The following is a 20,387-nucleotide window of genomic DNA, read 5'->3' as shown; positions in this document are numbered from 1 at the left end:
GGACAGCCATCGACCGCGGGTTATTATCGAAAAACGAATACGACCGGACATGTAAATTTTTCTCCGCCGAACGACCAATCTTTTCTCCTCTTGTACCTCTGTTCAGAGAGCGATCGAACGAACGAGAAAGTCGGTCTCAAGTCGGTGCATAGGGTAATCCGATAAATTGGATGATACGGGCCGTTCGAACATAAGCGATAAATTCGCAAGAAACGAATATAGTCGTCGCGCCGGTTTAATATCATCGACATCAGTCTGTGTAATTAACGTTGTTAAAATTGGTGACGTGGTCGTGTACATTTCATCTGAGAACTAAACGTAAAGATAGTTTCCACACGGACATATTCTATTTAAAAATTGTTCCTCTTAAGATGGCAAACGTGATTTACTATGTCTTTATGTAAACTTCGAACGTAGATCGCCTACAAGTTGATTATAATCGAATTTGTATAACGTGGTTCGGTTTGACCAAATAATTCTGCGCAATCTTACACGGTGGAAATTAATCTTACGGTTATTGTAGCGGTCCCTGAGCGACGAGTTTCTCTACGGATTGTAGACGTTGCAATCAGCTTGCGTTTAGCATAGATACGAACGAATTTGCCGGATCGAGGATCGAACGAGGCTGGAAAGTCTCGAGTATTGGCCAACAACGTTAAATCCGGCAATCAGATATACCGTAGTTATCGCGAATGTTATCGAACTAACTAAGTCGAGTTACATGGAATCGCGGAGCTTCGTCCTGAGGCCAAGTTTCCCACTCTGCCGGTTTGTATTGTATCGAACTTTAGAACGCGTGGCAGCGTCGTTCTACCGTGACTGACAAGGAGAGCAGCGGTGGCGTGTTAATCCAGGAATTCTGTTCGTAGATTTTCCCATGGAAATTTTAGATCCGTTCGTTCGTATCATGGCTGCCACGGAGTAACGCGGTTTCAAACATCAGAACGATATGCATCGCACGATCCTGCTATTCAACGATGCGTAGCGACGAAAATCTGATTTGCAGCTGCGATATCTTTTCGCGGTCGTTAATAGAAACGCCTATCGGTCGACGCGTTTCACCGACCTCGTACACGATTCCGTCCGATTGGATTTCCCGATGTTCCTCTACGGTTTGCTGCGCGTCGCGAGAACTTGAAGCGCGCCAATGTATATAACGCGATATTAAACTGGAGCTGAAGCAGCGTGATTAACCGTTCCAGTTCGCGGCCATAGATCCACTGCCGATATCGGGTGGCGGTGTTTGCGGTAATGTTACCAGTCAGATCGGCCTTTGATACGTTCCGCTCGGCCTCCGTTCCGTTCCATCTTTTAGTTCTCAAAGTGCGTCCACCGACAGTATCAGTCACGGTGTCGTGATTTTGGTTCACGGCGTTGTTTTACACGCGATAGCGTAGAATTCAACGTTAACGTCGTCACGGCCGATAGTTCCGCGTTTCGCGAGCCTGCGGTCTGTCTTCGCGTTTCAACGCGCGATAGCCGGTTTCGAAAAATCTTTCGCGTTCAAATACGTATCGGTCGGTGACGTTGATTTACAAGCGAGTTCTCGCGCGCGGCCGTCACGTCGCCTCAAAATTCGTACAGCCGGCGGTTCGGTCTCGTGCTTCGTGCCGGTGTTAACGACACCGGATCGTAGTTTCGGGCATGGAAAACAGCTCGCGCGCAACGCGTACACCAAGCCTGGTAACCGAGTTACTCGTTGCACTACGCTTGACGGTGATACGAATTACAGGCTTGCAGTTCCATAGACGTGCACGGCCTGTATATTACCTCGTTAACGTAGCCCCGAACTTCGACGTTAACTCCTACGACCAGACAAATCTGTACGCTCCACTTGTTTCTCGACACCCTATCGGATTTACGCTTATGCATGTATGTAACTATAATTATACTTACGTCGCGCGAAAGAGGAGATTGTCTTTTAACCGAGCGTAATTTCGTCGGATCAATTTTTCCGCCCCTTGTCGTAAATTGGTGCGCGATACGAAGGCGTTTCGTGCGCTTGCAAGCCGTGGTTCGTTCAGGTCGCACGACCCTGACGCGAGTTCGATCGGTCCCCCATCTTCGTTCCCTTAATTAATCGCTATAATAATTAATAATAACAACGAACACTGGGGTTGTAACTCAATTAGCGACGGTAATACGGAACAGAACGGCGCATCTTGAGTCACGCGAACAGCATGTACATTATCTTGTTACCGTGTCCTCGAAGTTAGCGAGTAACTCGCCAGACACTTATACGAGAAATAGCTGGCGGCCTGCGCGACCTCCTATTTCTTAGCCGCTTTCGCGGGCTCGCCAACTTGCCAGTTAAACAATAACGCGATGAATTACCACAGCGTGATTATTGCGTTTCGACGATAACTCGTTGGCCGCCGCCGTGGCCTACTCCCTCGCGAATCTCCTGCAATTTCAATTGCGAAACTTGACGCGAATCATCGGGGAATTCGCTCGTGCATCTTGCGAGTCTGCAGAAGTTACCGCGTCCCGGGGATATACATGGAGAGTGATTCTACTCAGAGACGTAAAAAGACGCACACTTTCGTTCATAAGTGTTAAGTATTTAAAGGTAAACGCCTGTTTGTTCGTCACCTTTAAAACTGTCGAAATATTGTTCGTCGTAATGCCACGATATCGTTTTTTATTCTAGTGATCTTCAGGTATAATTTCTATACATATTTTCGGATCGGTTTCACATTTCACCGATATAATCAGGCGAGCGACGCATCGTAACACTGTCAATGAAATTTCGATACGTTTTATTACAACGCGTACAGTACGCGCATAGAAATTGCCTGCGACAAGCGTCCGATTCGTTTCACCAACCGCTCTATCTTTGCATAAATTTTATGCCAGATAATGATTCTTGAGTATCGTTCTAATTATTCCTAGGGTTAAACTGACTTCCTGTAGACACGATAAAAAACTCTGATACTACTTATAAACCGGAGCGTTCGCTGCTCTCGAATAAAAGCTTGTTTCGTGAGTGGCTGAAAAAGCGTAGGTAGTAGCTGCAGCATCCTCGATGATGCGACGGTAATAAGTCAAAAGAAAGAAATACGAGTTGAAGCTAGTTTCTGCCTTTCTTCCGAGCCATTAGTCAAGTCGAAACAGTCACCGGACACGTATTCTTTCTGATGTGTATTGTAGCTGCTATGTAGAACATCGATTGCGTACTGTAAGGAGGGAAAAGCGGAAGACATTTCTAGTTAGTATACAGCGTTATTTACATATTACACACGACGCATAAAGTAGCGCGAGACAGGCTGTGCATTTCATTCTCTTGGCTGCTTTACGCGCATCCTTGGCGGACGTTGAACGTGGAGCGCTGATGTGTCTGCTGGCGATGAAACGAATGATCATCTCGCCGTCACTCACGATGAAAATACTGCGTTAACACTGTGGTATACTTCCTACGCGATCGGTGGATGTTGTAACAGCGTATGCACCGCTATTACGCTGTCATTCGGGACGTAAATGGAACATCGAAAATAGAGCTTGCAGCGTTCTATGATTAGCAAACGCTAATGACGCTTCTTGATCGAATTCAACGATATTCTTGCGAATGGCATGGGCGGGCGATTTTAGATGAAACTTGATATCACGGGGGAAGATGATGGATTTGAAATGCGAGATATTACCACTGGCGATTCGTGCGTTTGAATAATGTACATCGTTCCTGTAACGTCAATTTTATCGTGGCGTAATGATTTTGACATCCTGTCGAAACCGGGCAAGTATTCCGATATTTGAGATGGATCACACACACGTACCAAAAGTCCTAGGAAATTCTCCATCGTTCGTCAAATTTTCATATTTCATGTAGATTATACGTTTGAAATCGTACACATCGCTCGATAGAAATCTTCCATATACTCTACTCTTTTTATTCTACGAAGCTTCGAGTTAAGCGACAGTGCTTTATAAAAATACATCTTTATCGCACGGAATGTTTTGTCTAATTCAGAAGCAAACGTAACGAGTCTCAAGATTCTTGTTCTATCTTCCTCTGCAAAGCTTACATTTCGTGCTTCGAATCGTCTTTCTCACGCGATAGCCACAAAATTTTCGTCCGAATCTGCTACCTGGTTACGCGTCTTTCGGAACAGTAGTCGAATTCAGTTTGCCAAGCATCTCGTAGCTGCACGGAAAGCCTTTTTCCAGTTCTCTTTCCATCGTTAGGTGTGTTTCTGAGAACGACGCGACACGATGGAACGTGGCGCGAACACTCGCCTCGGAGTTATTCTTCTCGCGAGACGTTTTATTGGGCGATCGCGCGTCAAAGGAAGTTCCGCCGCATGGGTCGGGTTAAAGCGACGTGGAGGCCAGCACCGGTGATAAGAGCGCGCGAGGGCGAGCCAGGGAACAGCGACAGCTCGTCGTCGTCTGTGTTGCGAGTTCCGTGGGACACTCGAGACGAGATCGCTGGCTAGCAGTCGGTCTCGCGAAAGGGGGTGGAAGCGAGTGCCACTATAGCGTGGCGAGTGCCGACGGCAGTCCACTCAGACCTCTCCTCTCCTCTTCTCTTCTCTTTTCACTCAGCTCTCTCGTCTCCCTTTCTTTCTCGCTCTGCTCTCGGAAGCAGGCTCTTTCGCGAGAGATCCTCGACGATCACACGATTATATTGTAAAATGTACGCGACGTCGTTTTGCGAGCGTAGAGCGTGGAAACGCGCGGGCGCGAGAACTCCACGAAAGTCGATCCGGCGAACGTGTCAAGGAGAAAATTAAAATTCCCGAGGGTGCTATTAATTCGAGGCGATATCGCCGTTGTCTTGGCTTCGTCGTCTTGCAACGAAAAGAAGAACGAGGATATTTGATTTTGTATCCAGTTCGCGCGCCAGATGATTTAATCACGTAACAGTCCAGCAAATTTGACGAAATTCGCCTAAAAGCATCAACAAATGTGTATTTTCGGAATATCGCGGGGAGACGCGATTGCGAGAATGCGCGTCAACGGGAGTCGTAAATTCCCGTTACGATTGCAAGAATCGACACCGCGAATAGATCGATCCCCTTATTTCGGCTAGGATAATAGGGGTGATTGAATAAGTATAACACTGTGATTAACAGAGCTATAAACTTTATATATTTTCATCGCTTATACACTGATATGCAGTAACGTAGATTATATCTTAAGATATGACGTAGTCAAGGAACGAGTAAGAGAGGCAACCGAAGTAGCCTCGTAATCGACAGGATGAATGTTGTAGGAAAACTGTAGTTCGGTCTCGTAGGATTACAGAAGAAAGCTCGGTGTGGGTGTTCCCTTTTTATTAAGGACGTGGATTCGTCGTTCACACTTTTCGTGAGTAGAGTGAGGGCAACGATCTACGATGCCCATTGGTTTAAGTCAATGTTAAAGATTGACTAGAGGGGATGGAGCCTCCTACTAATGTTACTAGTTGATGTCTTGTTTGCGGAAAACCTGGATTTCCCGGTGATTAAACATTCGTTTCTTTGCTAAGTCACTACCTGCTTTCTCCGGGCTTCCTAATAGCGTGTAGTAAACCCAAGGGCCTTTCTAAACTGGCTATAAGCAGAAATCATCTCTAGGATATGGAACTTATTCAATAAATTGACGACATATGTCAAAACAATAGCGTTAAAAAGCTGACGTTTTACGGGCTCCTTGGATTTATTGAGGGTCGAAGGACGATGCGTAGACCGTCGGCGGTCAAGCAGCGCCGGATGGCGTGCAGATGTCTTGCGCGACGTAACAAAATGTTTACTTTTCTTTTGTTTTATATATAAAATGTACGGATTGCCGCGACAAGGTAAAAGTAAATTCGAGTAAATGAACAAAAACCGAACTACAATCGAGCAGAGTTACATCATTTTTCGAAGCGTGCTATAAATTCATAGGCGAATAATATTCGCGGGATTTGCAGAAAATTTTGTAGCGTTTGCAGCGAACTTTTCCGTTTTCGATCGTAAAACCTGTGCATTCATCCTCGTGCGCCAAAGTGCGCATTACCGTGACTATCACCGGCCAGATTGTCAAAGGCTGAATCAGAAACGGATTTAACGTGGCAGATTGATTCGGAATCTCGATCTCAGATGGAATTTTTTAATTAAAGAATATATCTAATCGGGCGAGATTCCGATCGAGAGGGCTCGTGTCGAATTCCAAGGGAAAAAGTTTTTTAATATGCCAGGAAGGTTGATCGGTAAGCGTATTCGAACGAGAGAATTCCAGTTCGAAAAGTACTTAGGTTAAACTCGATGTATGATAAAACGTTCCAGTAACGGCGGTCTCGTTATCATAGTTTCGCGAAAACTCGCAAGCTTGTTCCCTTAATATGTCAGATCGTATTAAAATTTCATGGAGCACGCGTATCGCGGGACACGTTTGCAGAAATGTAACCGGCGGTATTATTTGTTAAAGCGCGCAAAGCCGCATCGTTGCACGTTGAACCGTTTTAAAGTTACGGAATGCATAATGCAGGCCGTCGCAAACTGCTTCGTACCGGGAAAAGTGGGAACATCGAGCTCGGGTAAACGACTGGTTTCCAAAGCGGGTACTGGTCAAAATCTCCCTTTATTCGAGGGGAAAAACGTTACGATGTACGGTGGTAGACTTGGAATCGTTCTTCCTAGAATTCAGTTGGTCTTCGTCACAGTCTCTGGATTAGTGGGTTATCCTGTGTTATTCGACTGGTTTAACTACGCTACGATATTTAACACCGTAAGATCTCGTAAGTTAATGTATTCGGAAGAACGATGTTGGATATTACATTTATAAATAGATGGTGGATTTTTATTGCGTAATACGAGGAAATACGTAAGATGCGCAAATTATAGTTCCTCTTGTAATATTTGGTAGAACAGTTTTCTATCGACATTCATTTAAATAATTTAATCATAAAGATACGAATTTTCAAAAAAATCTATCGCGCTCCATTCGTAAGTAAAATAGTGGAAAATTGGTATACGAAAGACTAAATTGTCATTGTACACCACGTCGTCGATCTCGTGTTATCAGGAATTAGTTCACAGCTTATCCGTGTGTAGCGATGTACATTTCTCTCCTATATAAATAAGTAAATAAATAAATAAATTTCACTTGATAGAGACAACACGGTCAGGCAAAATTGCAATCAAATCCCCTGTACAAATCCTATGAATTTTCGACTAACGATTTATGGACGGAGTTGAAAAGTCCCAGCGAGCGTTATACGACGGGGATTCTCTTGCCTCGCAACTCGCAGCTCTGAGTCGCGTTAATGACTTCTCCGGTAGAGTTGTGTTTTTGGAAACACGCTTGTTTCCTGTTCAACGATCTGCCGAAAGTTCCGCCGTTAATTCCCCCGGCCGGATTGCGCGAGAATGAAGCACAGCTTCGGTACTTTTATTGCGTTTTAACAATCTAACGGGCCGGCCCTTTAAACTATGCAGAAGAAAATCCATAGCGAGGTCGTAGGAGAGCGCCCGCGGAGAACGCTCGTGCATACGAATCGATACTTAATATCCTCCTCATCGAGCAACTTGAGAATTTAGTAATTGGAACGCGTGGTTCTGTGTGCACAGAGCGCGCGGTTATCAAAAAAGAAAATCACGAACGAAATAAAAATCGGTTTTTCAATTTCCCTCTCGACCATACTCGATGCTTCTACAGCTTTTTACAATTTTTCCTTTTACATAGTTTGCCGTGTTATCGCGAGTATCGACCGCAAATATACATATAGCTATGGTGGCGGAGTGCGGTATATAAACAGCGGCGGAATCTTGGAAACACGGAAGCCAGGAATCTGGTGCACGATCGCGTACGTACTAAACGTGCGTGCGTGTGCATATACACGGATATATAGGGTGGTTAGGTGGAAGCGAGGGCGGCGGAAGTGAGAAAGAATGACAGAGAACGACGAAGAGAACCGCGCGTTACGTGTATAGGTATGTACGGATCGGCAAGGAAAGAACCATACAGAAATACCGCGTAGGAAATATGCGGCGGGGATAAAAAGGGACAAAGACGGAAAGAATAAAGTCAACGACAACGCGCGTTCCTGGGATTTTACGATGCAGCGGTACACGAAGCGACTTGCCAGAATCAGCTAGCTTTTCGGTTATACGATAATTGAATGGTACGATGGAAGGGAATCGCGGTGTGGATTCAGAAGTCCCCGCGGGTGCTTTAATTTCTCGGTCTTCAAGCGCAGGGATCGATAACGAATAGAACGGTGAAATCGAGCTGAGCCGAGTCGAGTCGAAATAAGTACGAACCGCAAACTACCTACCTACCTACCTACCTACCGGGCACCGTTACGCGGTGAGATCTTTAGGTCGATCGAATGAGAAACGAGAAACGCAACGTGGATTTCGCCCGCGGATTTAACGGAGAGAGAGTAGTTAAATTAGTTTGATCGAAGTTGCTGTATGCTTTTATGACGCGTTATGGCTTTCGATGAATTATTGTACGGTGCTTTTCTTGTTCGGGAACAATCAATTATCGCACGATAGACACGCTCGCCGCGATACTCCGGGGATCGATGGGTTCTTTCTCTGCTCTTTCTCTTCCGCTTTGTTCCGTTCGAACGGCAAAAACCACAAAGGTGGAATGGAACGAATCGCGACACAAGGTTCCTCTGATTCTTCGCGTCGTTCAATGCTTTGATAATTGCTCCTTGCGAGCGCAGTAATTGCGCGCTCCGTCTCCACGGGATTGTACGATGTTGCACGTATTAGTACGTGTCAAGAGTGCACGCTGTTGTTGCGGCTTGTACGCTAGATTACGGGCGTACGCGTTGGTGTGTGTCGTCACTGTTCTTGATTCTCGTTCCAGTTTCTGCTTCACGTTCGTTCGTACATTTGCACATTGCACGCGACATCTGTCCAATATCTGCCCGACTGTACGCCTCTCCCTTTCCTTTTTTCGATTTCAATTCGGCTATTTTCTCGTTTCCATCCGACTCCGTGATGCAGACGTAGACGATGATTTTCGGATTTAAAGTACGTTTTGCAGTGACGATCGATCCGCCCGGATTTCCAACGCACGCGAACGATTCACTTCTCCGAGGTATACGAAAATGTTACGCTTCCTCCGTGCTCCGGTCACCGATACGATATTAATACGTCGTTTCACCCTTCGTCGTTCGGCGAATAAATTTCCCGGTCGTCGACTTTTCCAAAGTTCCACCGGGCTTAATCTAAAGTTGTCGAGCAACGACAGACGTCGGTAAAATTAATCGTGTGCTCGGTGTGTCGAGGAAACGATAGGAGAAGGGCGCCGGGCCTCGGCGTCTTTCAACTCCGTCCAATTAACTTTCTCGCGGAAGAAACGCTTCTCTTTTCCTCGGTATACGTCGCCCCTTTCGTTATGAATACTTCATTCGCCGGAGTGTTCAGCATTCAGGCCGGAAAAACAAATATCCGACTGTAAAGTCTGGTCTCTGGTATTCCGGCAGTGATGCTCCACGAAGAGACTCCATTTCTCGAGATGGATACACAGGAGGACAGTTTCCGTCATTCTGCATTCCATGCATCGGACGGATTAAGTTTGTGCACGAGCGTAGACTGCCGGTTCGTAAATTGCACTGATCCGGCCTGGGCTGGTCTTTTCTCCTCTGAAGATCATCTTCCCTCTTTTTCCATCGCTCTGTGCCTCTTTCCCCGGGGTGTTGCACCCTCTGTCGAACTCTTTACGCTCTGCCGAGGATCCCTGACAACCTTCAACCGTTGACCTCACGTTAGCTTTTCATCGAATACCGTCGCGTCTGGAAAATTAAATCAAGCCGCAAACGAGGCCTCGTTAGGTTTGGTCACTCGCTCGGTTCTGGTCCACTTAGCTTCGCTGTACGGGAAGGTACATGTAAACACGCTTCCGACTTAGCTAGGGCTTTGAATGCAAACAAGAAACACCGGCTAGCACATTCGGACGTGGCTACGATATAACGAGCCTTTACAAAGCCTGCAAAGTATCCTCCAAGTTGGTCGAATGCTAACGAATTTAGATTCAGATGTGACCCGCTTTTCACGTCGATAATTTGTTCTCTTGTCAGCGGCCGATACGAACGCACGGAAATATACATAAACATGTTACGTAGCGGATTAATTGACGTGATAACGAGCAATAATTGAACGAGCCCGATTATAATTAGCCACCCGTTCGTTACTAATGTAACGAACAGTTTGATAATTCGCGTGCATTATTTCTGCACGCGATACGATCCCACGATCCACGTTGTAATTATTTATCCATCGATCAGATCGACCGATGTAATCGGTTAAGATGTTAACGCGACATTTCTTCGTATTTCTGTTGCCTTCGCGATACGAGTGGCCAACGCGCTCGCTGTACTCAGCCGCAGTTCTCTTCAGCGACGGAAGCAACATTATCAGTCGAATGACTTCGTGTCCTGAAAATTAAATCAGACGTCGAGAAGATCTCGTTAAGACTGGCTGCCTGTTTATACTCTCGTCGCATACAAGTACATATTGAAATACATATTACATTAGTCTTTTATATGAGATCGGTGCCACGGGCTGCGAATGCAGAAATACGCCGTTTCTAGAGAGGCAAATGTTTCGAGCGACAAAGCGCTACGAATACGTTTCGAAGGCGTGCGACTTTTCCGACGTCTTTCATTCGATGACTTCATCGCTGGTATTCCAGGCTGACGCCAGAGCAGCTACGTACATATACACGAGTTGAATATGAGGCATGGTGTTAACGAACATACTATACCCACACATAATTAAGTCGTACATTCCATGCCAAGGTCTCCGAGTACACGAAGAGAGAATCTTGCAGGCAAATTCAATAGTGTAAAAGGCGAAGTTGCGCTTCATCGACTCGTTAACGAGGAGGTCAATTTTGGTATATCGTGGCAATAGAGTGCAAACGTAATTGAACTCGTGTTCCGCATTCCTACGTTTCATCAACCGTGCAACGTTACGCGTCGCGTCGTCGTGGCGAATGTTTTCGTTAAGATATGTCGGCTACGCCGTGAAATTGATTAAGATTGCACCGGAACACAAGTTGGTGACGTTAAATTACTTTGGCAAGAATTTCTCGAGTAATGGGACGACGTATAGTCGTTCCAAAAATGCTCTTGATGCGATATATACCGACGATGCACGGAAACGCTAATGCGTTCACAGGGACGATAAGACGGCTAACTTTTGTTACGAATGTATCCATATTCCCTTACATTATCGCTCTGTCATTGCTACACGATTCCATATTATTTTCCCGTGGCGTTCCGTGCCACAATAGCAGGATATTTTATTTCACCGCGATACCTGCCGACGTATTTCTCGTCTTGCGAGTCACGTCCGTCACGGCACAGCGGCCCGCCATCCCTCTCTAAGAGTCGTCTAGATATTATCCGGTGATTGCGAGCTTTTCACCGAAAAAGGCTTTCCTAGCAGGAAAATTAAATCAAGCCTCAAAGAGGGCTTGTTAGAACGAAACCGACACGCCAACGTCGAGATATCCGCCTGCTCTCGTCGACTCGTACACCTTGCAGAGGTGATTATACACGCCAGATCTTCCTCGAACAGAGGGAAACCTCTTAAAAGTTTACTCGTTCTATCGCTTTTGGCGATAAACTTGGAAATAGAGGGACAATTTTTTAACGCGTGAAATGTTACCAGACGATACGCGCATCGTCGAGAACGAGGTAGAGAAGCGTATTTTTAACGGTAGTTTCGAAACGGGGGGAGGGGGTGAGAGGGAAGTTAAAAAAGTATTCTCAGGAAAGTCCTTTTCTCGCGAATACAGTAAAGCGACTGTAAGTTAGAAGCGGAGGCTTTGCGATTCCCCGCGTTCATGGAACTTGGTCGCAATTCCGAGTTGAATGGAACGCCGACCGAAAGTTGGTTCGGTTGTTTTAGAAACATCGTGTATATTTATATATACGTTTTGTCTGTATACATATACAGTACGTACATTGTATCTGCGCGTATATGCGCGCTTCCGTGTCGGACAAAATATTTCCGATAAAACGCTTTACTTCTTCCTCGACCGTTAGCTCGCATCTGTTGCGTTCGTGTTGGAGCGAATAAATTGCGAATCCGGTATTGATTTTGCGCGCGAAGCGCCGGCTGAAAAGAGGAAGGCAAAGAGACGACGAGAATAAAACGACCTCCGCTTCGCCTCTATTAATCGGTTTACTTTTAGAAAAAAAATAGAAATTTACATCAGACCCTCTCTGCCACGCTCCTCGGACTCGCGTTGTTTGCGGAGCCGCAGCTCCGCTTCTACCCAGCTCGATGTCGTTGAATTATACAAGCTAAGAACGAGGAGACGCGTCGCCAAGATTTGCATTGCTCTCAGTTCGCGTGGTGGCTTGCGAAACGTGCAGCTTCGACTCGTTCGCTCGGTAATTTCCTCGGAAAAGCGGGCCGCGTCGGTGTCGACCATTAATTCGGAAGAAGAAAGCAACACCGGTTAAAACAATCTCCGCCCGTTGTATCGTGTAACCGCGTCAAGAGACTCGTAGCCGGAACCTGAAACGTCAGCCCAGGATACGTCGAACTGCCTTTCGTGCCCTAGCGACGTCGTAGGCGGGACACGAAACCTCGACGCGTGGATACCCACGAGCGTGTCGTCGTTCGACGACGCCAGCGAAAAGGTGATAACGGAACGCAACGAATCGTCGAGGATGGTACTCGACCTCGAAAGAGATCGGGGACTCGAGGGAGAGAGGTGACTTACGGTCGGGGAACTCGAGGTCGATCGGAACTCGAAGAAAGGGAGTTGTGGAAGCACGATCCGCTGAACCAGCAGAAGGAGATTCTCAGCTACGTGGAGTAAATGACGACGACGCTCTGGTTCCGGCTGTCAGCATCTTCTTCGCTCGTCGCGGTTCTGTGCTCCTCGAACGTTTCCTTTCCCTCGAATGAAACAAACCCCATAGGGCGTTGTTGCAGAGCCACGAAGGACAACGCCGGGCCACCTGCTACTACATATAGTTTTCCTGGTAATGCTGATGAAGCGTCTGCCCGTCAATTAGACGCAATTCCGGCAGCAATTAGTGGAGTTACCGTCGACGTGGAATATCTTCCAGCTTTTTGCCGGACCGCTCGCTCGCGCTTCCCGTGGATACCGCATTTTTATTTGCGTTCCGTTCTCTATGGCGCTTCGTTAGATTCATTCTCTTCGTCTCTAATAGTTGAGGATTCTCGTTCATTTTACCAGGCCACTAATTACGGTGAATTGGAAAAAGCGATGTTTACTTGGAATTGCGATACAGATGGTTCGCTACGCAACTTCCTTTCCGACGGAATAATCCGTTTTAACTGGAATTGGCTGAAATGCCTGCTTGAAGTAAGCAAACAACGAGACTCTGGGCGCCACTCTTTTCTTTCTTGATAACTCGACGGAAATCATCGATATAGCGACCCTTATTCCATCTTCGGTAGAGGAAACTCGTATCGGACTGTAGCAGAATAAAATCGTACATGTACGTTTCCGCAACTATATTTTTGGTACATAGACGTAGGTCTTTCGTGTTCGACCTAGTTCTAGCGTAACGCCACGTTTCGTGTGTTTCGCTATACGTGATATATTTAAATAAATTGTTTCTCTTAATTTAGAGTGTTGGAAGATGTTACACGAATTTTTTCACGTCTTTCGTTGAATGGTATCATCGACTGAAAAACGTATCAAACGTAAGTGATTCGCGTAGAAATTGCCACTTTCAGCGATCTGTTTCTTCCACTTGGATTTCACCATTTTACGAAATCTAAGAAAGTCGAAGCATCCGCGACATTATGACAAATTATCGTTTGAACTTTATAGTTTAAAAATATACAGCTCCGAATGGGTTTGCTGATACGTATGTGACCACGAAATTCAGCGACTAATTCACGGCTATCATTGGCACTTCTAGCTAGTTCACCGCTAGGTAGAACGTCCGCGGGTTACGCTATGGCGATTGGTGCGTACATCGCGATGAGTATAAATTGCGTTCAAAGTGCAGTTAACCCGGATAACTGAGGCTGCTGTGTATAGATCGGCTCGTAAAGCCTCTGGTTCGTGTGTCGCGTGAAGCGTGAGCTCGCTGGTGCGAATAAATGCGCTCGCCGTGTAGTGGCACGCAAGCCGCACGCATTCCACGTACGAAGGCGGTTTCGCTGCGGCCTCGTAAAGCGAAATAACGAAAAATTGCAGCAGCTCGCGCTCTCTTTTGTGCGAACTTACGCGTGGCGACTCGGCGAGAATAACTTTTCCATATTTCACGAGTCAACGTGAAGGAGACGTATGCACAGTGCACACCTTACGTGCCACCTATGGCATTCAATTTCACCGTCGTACCAGCGTTTCGCTGACGATGCGACGCTATATATTTTCGTTACATCGTTTCGCGATATCGTACACGTCAGATTCATTGCGATCGAATTGGCTGGCTGCGAGACGAGCAAGCGTACGTACGAATAAAGCGGATATTATAGTCGACGCGGTATTCCGTTTAATTGAATATAAATGGGAATTAAATTTTTACGACTGGGAATCGCGACCGCCTCCTCCGTTGTTCCATTGTATAAAACCAGGGCATGCCGTTTTTCGTAATGTCGTAATAGGGCCAGCGAACTGCCAAACGGCCATAAGTCTGTGTCGCTTTAATATCGTTCACCGTGCAACACTCTCGCATCCTACTTACGCGGATATCGTGCGCTAGTAATGAAAATGCCTAGCAGACCGCCGGTGATTAACGTTCGAACGAAAATAAATCGTGCTTCCAGTTTTAGAGTAGCGAAGCACGCGAGACGAGACGACCGCTAATATTTCAGGTATCTTTTTCGTTGGGCGAACAAACGGCGGAGCGTATATCAATCGGCACGGCGAGAGAGAAACGCGGTCTCCGCTGGTCTCTCGCCCTTTTGCAATTCTATTCGCGATTCACCTACCGGAATCCTCTTACCGTTGTCAGCTATTGTCCGACGCGAAACTTAGTTCGATCGGTTCCGACCTCGACTCTCGCAACGCCGGGAATTCCTGCATTGACTTAATAACGTCGCTGCGTGTCGATCTGTATTCAAATTGGCCGAAGGAAATGGGCGGTTCGAGCTGTCCGTAGTCCGAACCGTTCCACCTATCGTTCGAATACCGTTTCTCGATTTCCTCGGGGTGTAACTGCGTTACAAGCCGCCACGCGCCCGTTGCTGCAAGAAAATTGATCGAGCAATTACGCGAACCGGGCTACTCCTGCCGCTGTTTATCCGATTATCGGATAGAACGGACCCGATAGGTCGATACCCTCGACTTATGTATTTCCGTTTTACGACGAAAATAATCGAAACGGAGAGACGAGACCGGCGCGAAATCGCATCGATCGCAGCACGATTGAATAACCTGCATTTGCCAAGCCGATGTGCCAACTTTAGCGTAAAACGACCGTTCGACCGTATAAGCTGGCATTGAAACCACGCTCTTGTTCGCTCCAGTGGAACCGATGATCGATCATAGTTCCCACCATCGTGCCATATTGCTGTCGTTTCTTGTAATAAAACACGGATATACCGCTGGAGAAAGTTCAATCCGCATTCTTCGCGGACCACTCGAGATTAGATATCTCGTGCGATATGACGCTCCTTAATTGCTAGCATACGTGTCGAAAGGAACCGCCGTCTTAGAAAGTAGAATATCCCTTAATTCTCGGGGAAATGCCTCCACCAGATTAATGGCCAATTTCCCCCTCTCCACCCTCCCAACAACACCCACCCATCCAGCACCATCCCTAAATCTCGGCCGTTTTCTTCGAGTAGAATATATGTATCTATCTACTTAGGTTTCCTATATGTATACATATGTATAGCCGGATTTACATACATTCCGATGATGCTCCGCATCGTTTCCCTCGTAGGTATCAAGTGCTGGTTCGAAACGTTGGGTTACATACATGGTAAGAGAGTAATGGAACTCTGGCATGGTTGCAAACTATCCATAAGGGATAATGAAAGCTTGCGAAGCACCACGCATCGGTCTTGATGAAACGTGCTTTTCTATGCGGATATAGGATATTTAGCTCGTTTATCTAATTTCTCTATTTCGTACATGTAACAACGTACCATTAACGATGTGTAAGGGAAAATATACGATACGTAGGTTTTTCTTTAACATTTTCAGTTTAATTTCGATTTCAATTCATTACCATTAGCTTGGACAATTTTCATACAAACGAGATTTATACGTTTCGTGCGATACCTATTAGGTTTAAAGATGTAACTGTTAAAAAAAAAAAAAAATAAACGGTGACAAATTCACGCAGGTTTCGTAAAAGTTGGTAAATGGAAATTTGTTGAACGTGTACGTCCGTAGTATCAGAGAAAAAGTCCGATCGCCGAGTGTATTTGTGACATTACGTAAGCGGTTAATTGGATCTGAGAAAGAGAATTTTGAATTATAACGATACGAGACGAGCGAAAGTATGGCGCTACTCGGATTAGTACGTGCTAATCTGACGTATTAATGGATCATTTAGCAGTCTCAGGAGATTACTCGTATCGCGTCGCGGTTACGTATATTTACCTTTTCATTTAGAATGTTTTACTATTAAACATCGAAATCAATGGCGCGGCGTTTTACCTGAGCTCGTATATTAAAGCATGATTCTTTAATAAAAATACGTTGAAAAAGAAACGATATCGTTGGAAATTTTACGAGGAATAAAGCATTCAGTTTATCCATTATTTCCACGCGGTGGAAGCGTCTCTGCCCTTCGACCCGCTTAAACGTTTTAAAGCCTTCTCTATCTTCTCTCTCTCTCTCTCCCTCTCTTTCTCTTATTGTTATCGTTCCCGGCTTTATTGGTTCTTGAAATTAAACTTCGAAATTGCGACGGTTCAGCTGCGGCTGAGTTATTATCGCTGGCCTACTGTTCGTCCAACGTTCTCTTTGCTCGTTTATGCATCGTCTATAAGCTTTCGCGCAATGTGTGTAGAATTGATCGATGACGCGTCCTCCAGCATGCTCTTCGTCATTATCCACTATATAACGTACTGCTGTACGCTCAACTTTCCAGGGATATGAAGTGCGTTTCGTAATCAACCCGTTGGCGTCAAATTATCTCTGTCCACGGCAATTAAATTTTCCTCCAGCTCGGACTGAAAGTTTCGCTGTTAAAAAAAAGGTATAAAAATTTGTCGACGCGACAATCTAAATATCTGAAATTCCTAATCGTTTATTTAACTCTTAAATATCGATCGCAATGTTATTTCGTATAGAGAAATGGAATTAGTTGGTAAAAATGTTGTGTCAAATTATCCTTACCCAAAAGTGGAAACAGCGTTTCTCTCGCTGTTTTTCAAGTCGCTGTCTTTTCATAAAAGTATCTATCTAAACGAATAAGGTTTTAACTCGAACGATTAAATCTTGAGATGACACTATGTGTCGCGGCAAAAGTCCTATTCTATGTATCTATTTCGACGCTACCTTCCATAGGAAAACACAGTAGAAAAATAGCGGATTGTACCGACCATCCGCTTTCGTTAATCAAAATTTTAGCCCTTGGTTTAATCTTCGTGCCCGAAAATTATGTTTTTCTGGAACTCGATCCAAAGGAAGAAGTTTCTCCATCGGAAGAAAATAGAAAAATTGTTATTTTTCTTTCGTAAAAATATTTATCAACGCAATAGCCCGAAACAGCAAGATTTCGATTCGCTGAACGTTTAAATCTTGGAAACGAATCTGTGCGTCAGCCAAAGTTCCATTTGATTTTTCGATATCCGACTGTACCTTGTATGGAAAACACGATAGAACGGGGAACTGTATCGGTCCTTCGGACTTGCTAATCAAAAATTGTCCTCTTCGGCCCGGAACTGATAACTGATCGAGGGATTGGTTAGTGGTGGAGGGAATAGGATTTATCGCGGAAAAAACGCAAAAGAGTCCGGTGGAAACCGGTCACGAGAGCGCGTTCGTTACGGTTTTATTTGTTTCGGCTGGGGCAGAGGCGACGATCGATCCTCGGCGGCGTCGCAGCCGCCGTCGCCGCCGCCACCTTCCATCGCCTCTTTCTCTTGGTATCTCGGTGACTTCGACTCGCTCTACCTACACCAACCTAATCGATACTCGACCCGACTCGTCTCGATTCGACTATGCTCTCTTTCTACGGTAAAGACGATGACGAAGACGGCGACGACATCGTCGACATCACCGCCTCGGCCCGAGTCTTCCACCGAGCTTTTGTGTCTCGCAGGCGCTATCTAATCGCTTGATCGCGCTTCGAAGCACACCAGGATTCCGCTTGACTTCCCCCTGTTGACCTTCTGCTTCATCCCCCGAAGACGTCGCGTAATTATCGAACACAAACTGGATGCGACTGCTAAGGATAACGCCACTGAAATCCCTCCTGTCGTTCCTTTCTTCGTTTTTCCTACTTTTTCGCAGGCGACGACGTCGATTCGCTTATCGAGATAGATTTTCCAGCGTTGTTTTTATTCGTCGTGGCACCGCCAACACACCGAATTCCCACGACTTTGCTTTTCCCGGTGGCCAGTTAAAACGGATCCTGTCGCTAAACGAAAAGGTTTCTCGGACACCTGGACAGAAATTTCCTCGAAGAGCTCTCCACCGTTCTTCCGACTGATGCACAATGTGAAACGGCAATCTCGTTTTCCACGTTGGATGCGCGGATGATCAAAGAAAGCGGTAGACTGCTTCGCTGAAAAGAATAACGAAATTGCAATTTGCAATTTCATCGTCGGACAGAGCGTTGCTGCCGATAGAAATATTTAAATTGGAACGAAGCAGTCGTTGGATATCGACGTTTTAATTCACCGATGGAGCACGTGAACGAGTCATTTTTGACGACTCGTCGTTTCGCTCCTCCCATGGTCGTCCTGCTTTAATTGGACGACATTACGTAAGGGCTACCTAATGCGAGCATCAAGATCGCCGCCTCTCCAACTCTAATGTGTTATGAATTATGCACTCGAGGGTTAAGTCCCTCTTAGTCCCTCGGCTTACTTTGACGAGCCTCGCCCTCCTCTTGTATCATTATACGTTCAAGTAGAATTACCAGCGTCGTGCCGCCCGCATTTCCTAGCACCACGGTTATTGCATAATTTCTCTTGCCCTGTCCCTTAAGCCTTTGAAGACAAACTCGGAGCGGTTTACGCGAAACACGCCTAACGGCGTTGTGCGTTGTTCCAACACCCGACGTATGCATTTAAGCCTCGGCTCCCTAAAAAGAACCTTCGCCTTTGGATATCGTAAGATACGTCGTTCAATGGACAGATTACCCCGCATTATGTGTTTTCCCGCATACGCCGTGAAAGACACTAAAGCAGTAGGATTAATTTGGTTCGTTTGAACGAAGCTTTAATACGTATCTTTCGCGAAACATTTATAAATTACATGAAGACCGGAAGGAGACTCAGCATCGAGTCAGGATTGTATCAAAGCCTGAAAGAGATCTGAAAAGCTGCGTGAAAGCTACGGCACATTTTTAGTAGAACCATAGATTTTACAGAGATCGTATACGTGAATTACGTTGATATACAGCGGCAGTATCTCTAACGCTTATCGTACGTTCAGAATGTCTATTTTCAAATTTTTAAATAAATAAAGATCGCTTCACCACAGTCGTGTCTTCGCACCGTACTAACGAAATTCCAAGGTGTTTTACAATGAAAGTTTTGCCTGATAAGGCGATAAGCGTTCGACTACGAGCCACTTGAAATATTCGATGATCGTAACAAGCTTAATCCCTTTTATCATCGTCTCGCGTCTCGTTCTCGAGCAACGAATCCATACTACCGACTGGTCTCGTTCCAGGCTGTTGAACCGGCCACCATCGGGCTGTATCCATCGGTTTTCTTTATTTCCGGCCAAGGAATTACCGTTCCCAAGAAAACGTGCTCGCGAGACTTATCTGGCAGCCGCGTGCACAAGTTAGCGTGACGGAAAATGGGTGGGTGCATCTATTTTCGTTCGCCGGTCACGTAACTACTATGCGGACATACATTATGCGTTGCTACTCGAGGGTATTCATCGAGGTTGCGGCTTACACCTCTCGTGAGCTCTCTCGGTAGCTCGCGTACACATCGACGTGTCTGCGTAACAACGTATTTCGTGGTACGTAGGCGTCGGAAGTGGATGCGTATTACGCGTCAAGAGTTGCGCAGAGTTTCGCCTGTCTCGTACTCTCTATCTGTCGGAAGTAATTACACGCCACGTACCGTCCGATTGCTAGGGAAAAAGTTGTCTCTTTGATTTTTACACTCGACCAACCGCATCAACCGTGCTCACGCTACAGCTTGCACAAACGATACATCTTAATGCGTCATTCTTGCCACGGATTATCAATCTTCCCGTGACCGCTACGAACCCTTTGATCGGTGCTTAACTTTTTTATAAATCACCGCATCGATTTCGTTTCGTCGCATCGCGTCTCGGATCGATCAATCACGCGGCTGGGTTTTCATGGATGAAATATCTCT

At 45.9% G+C, this 20,387-nt stretch overlaps 1 protein-coding gene across 4 annotated transcripts in view; it reads left to right on the top strand.

Moving 5' to 3' along the window:
- Positions 1-20,387, top strand: part of dtn (transmembrane protein 132C dtn) — an 81,058-nt gene that overhangs the window by 7,407 nt on the left and 53,264 nt on the right. Inside the window, exon 1 of one of the 4 annotated variants that reach the window (XM_069124677.1) lies at positions 2,430-2,569. The exons of the other annotated variants lie outside the window; for them this stretch is intronic. The gene's annotated coding sequence lies outside the window, so the exon portion shown is untranslated. Of the gene's footprint in view, positions 1-2,429; positions 2,570-20,387 lie in introns of those variants that run through there. 4 annotated transcript variants of the gene reach the window in all.

The sequence above is a fragment of the Bombus flavifrons genome, chromosome 12, assembly GCF_040668555.2.
Source record: "Bombus flavifrons isolate JBK064 chromosome 12, iyBomFlav1_principal, whole genome shotgun sequence".
NCBI lineage: Eukaryota > Metazoa > Arthropoda > Insecta > Hymenoptera > Apidae > Bombus > Bombus flavifrons.
Note: the sequence above shows the minus strand (reverse complement) of the source record. Positions and strands in the feature narration are given on the sequence as shown.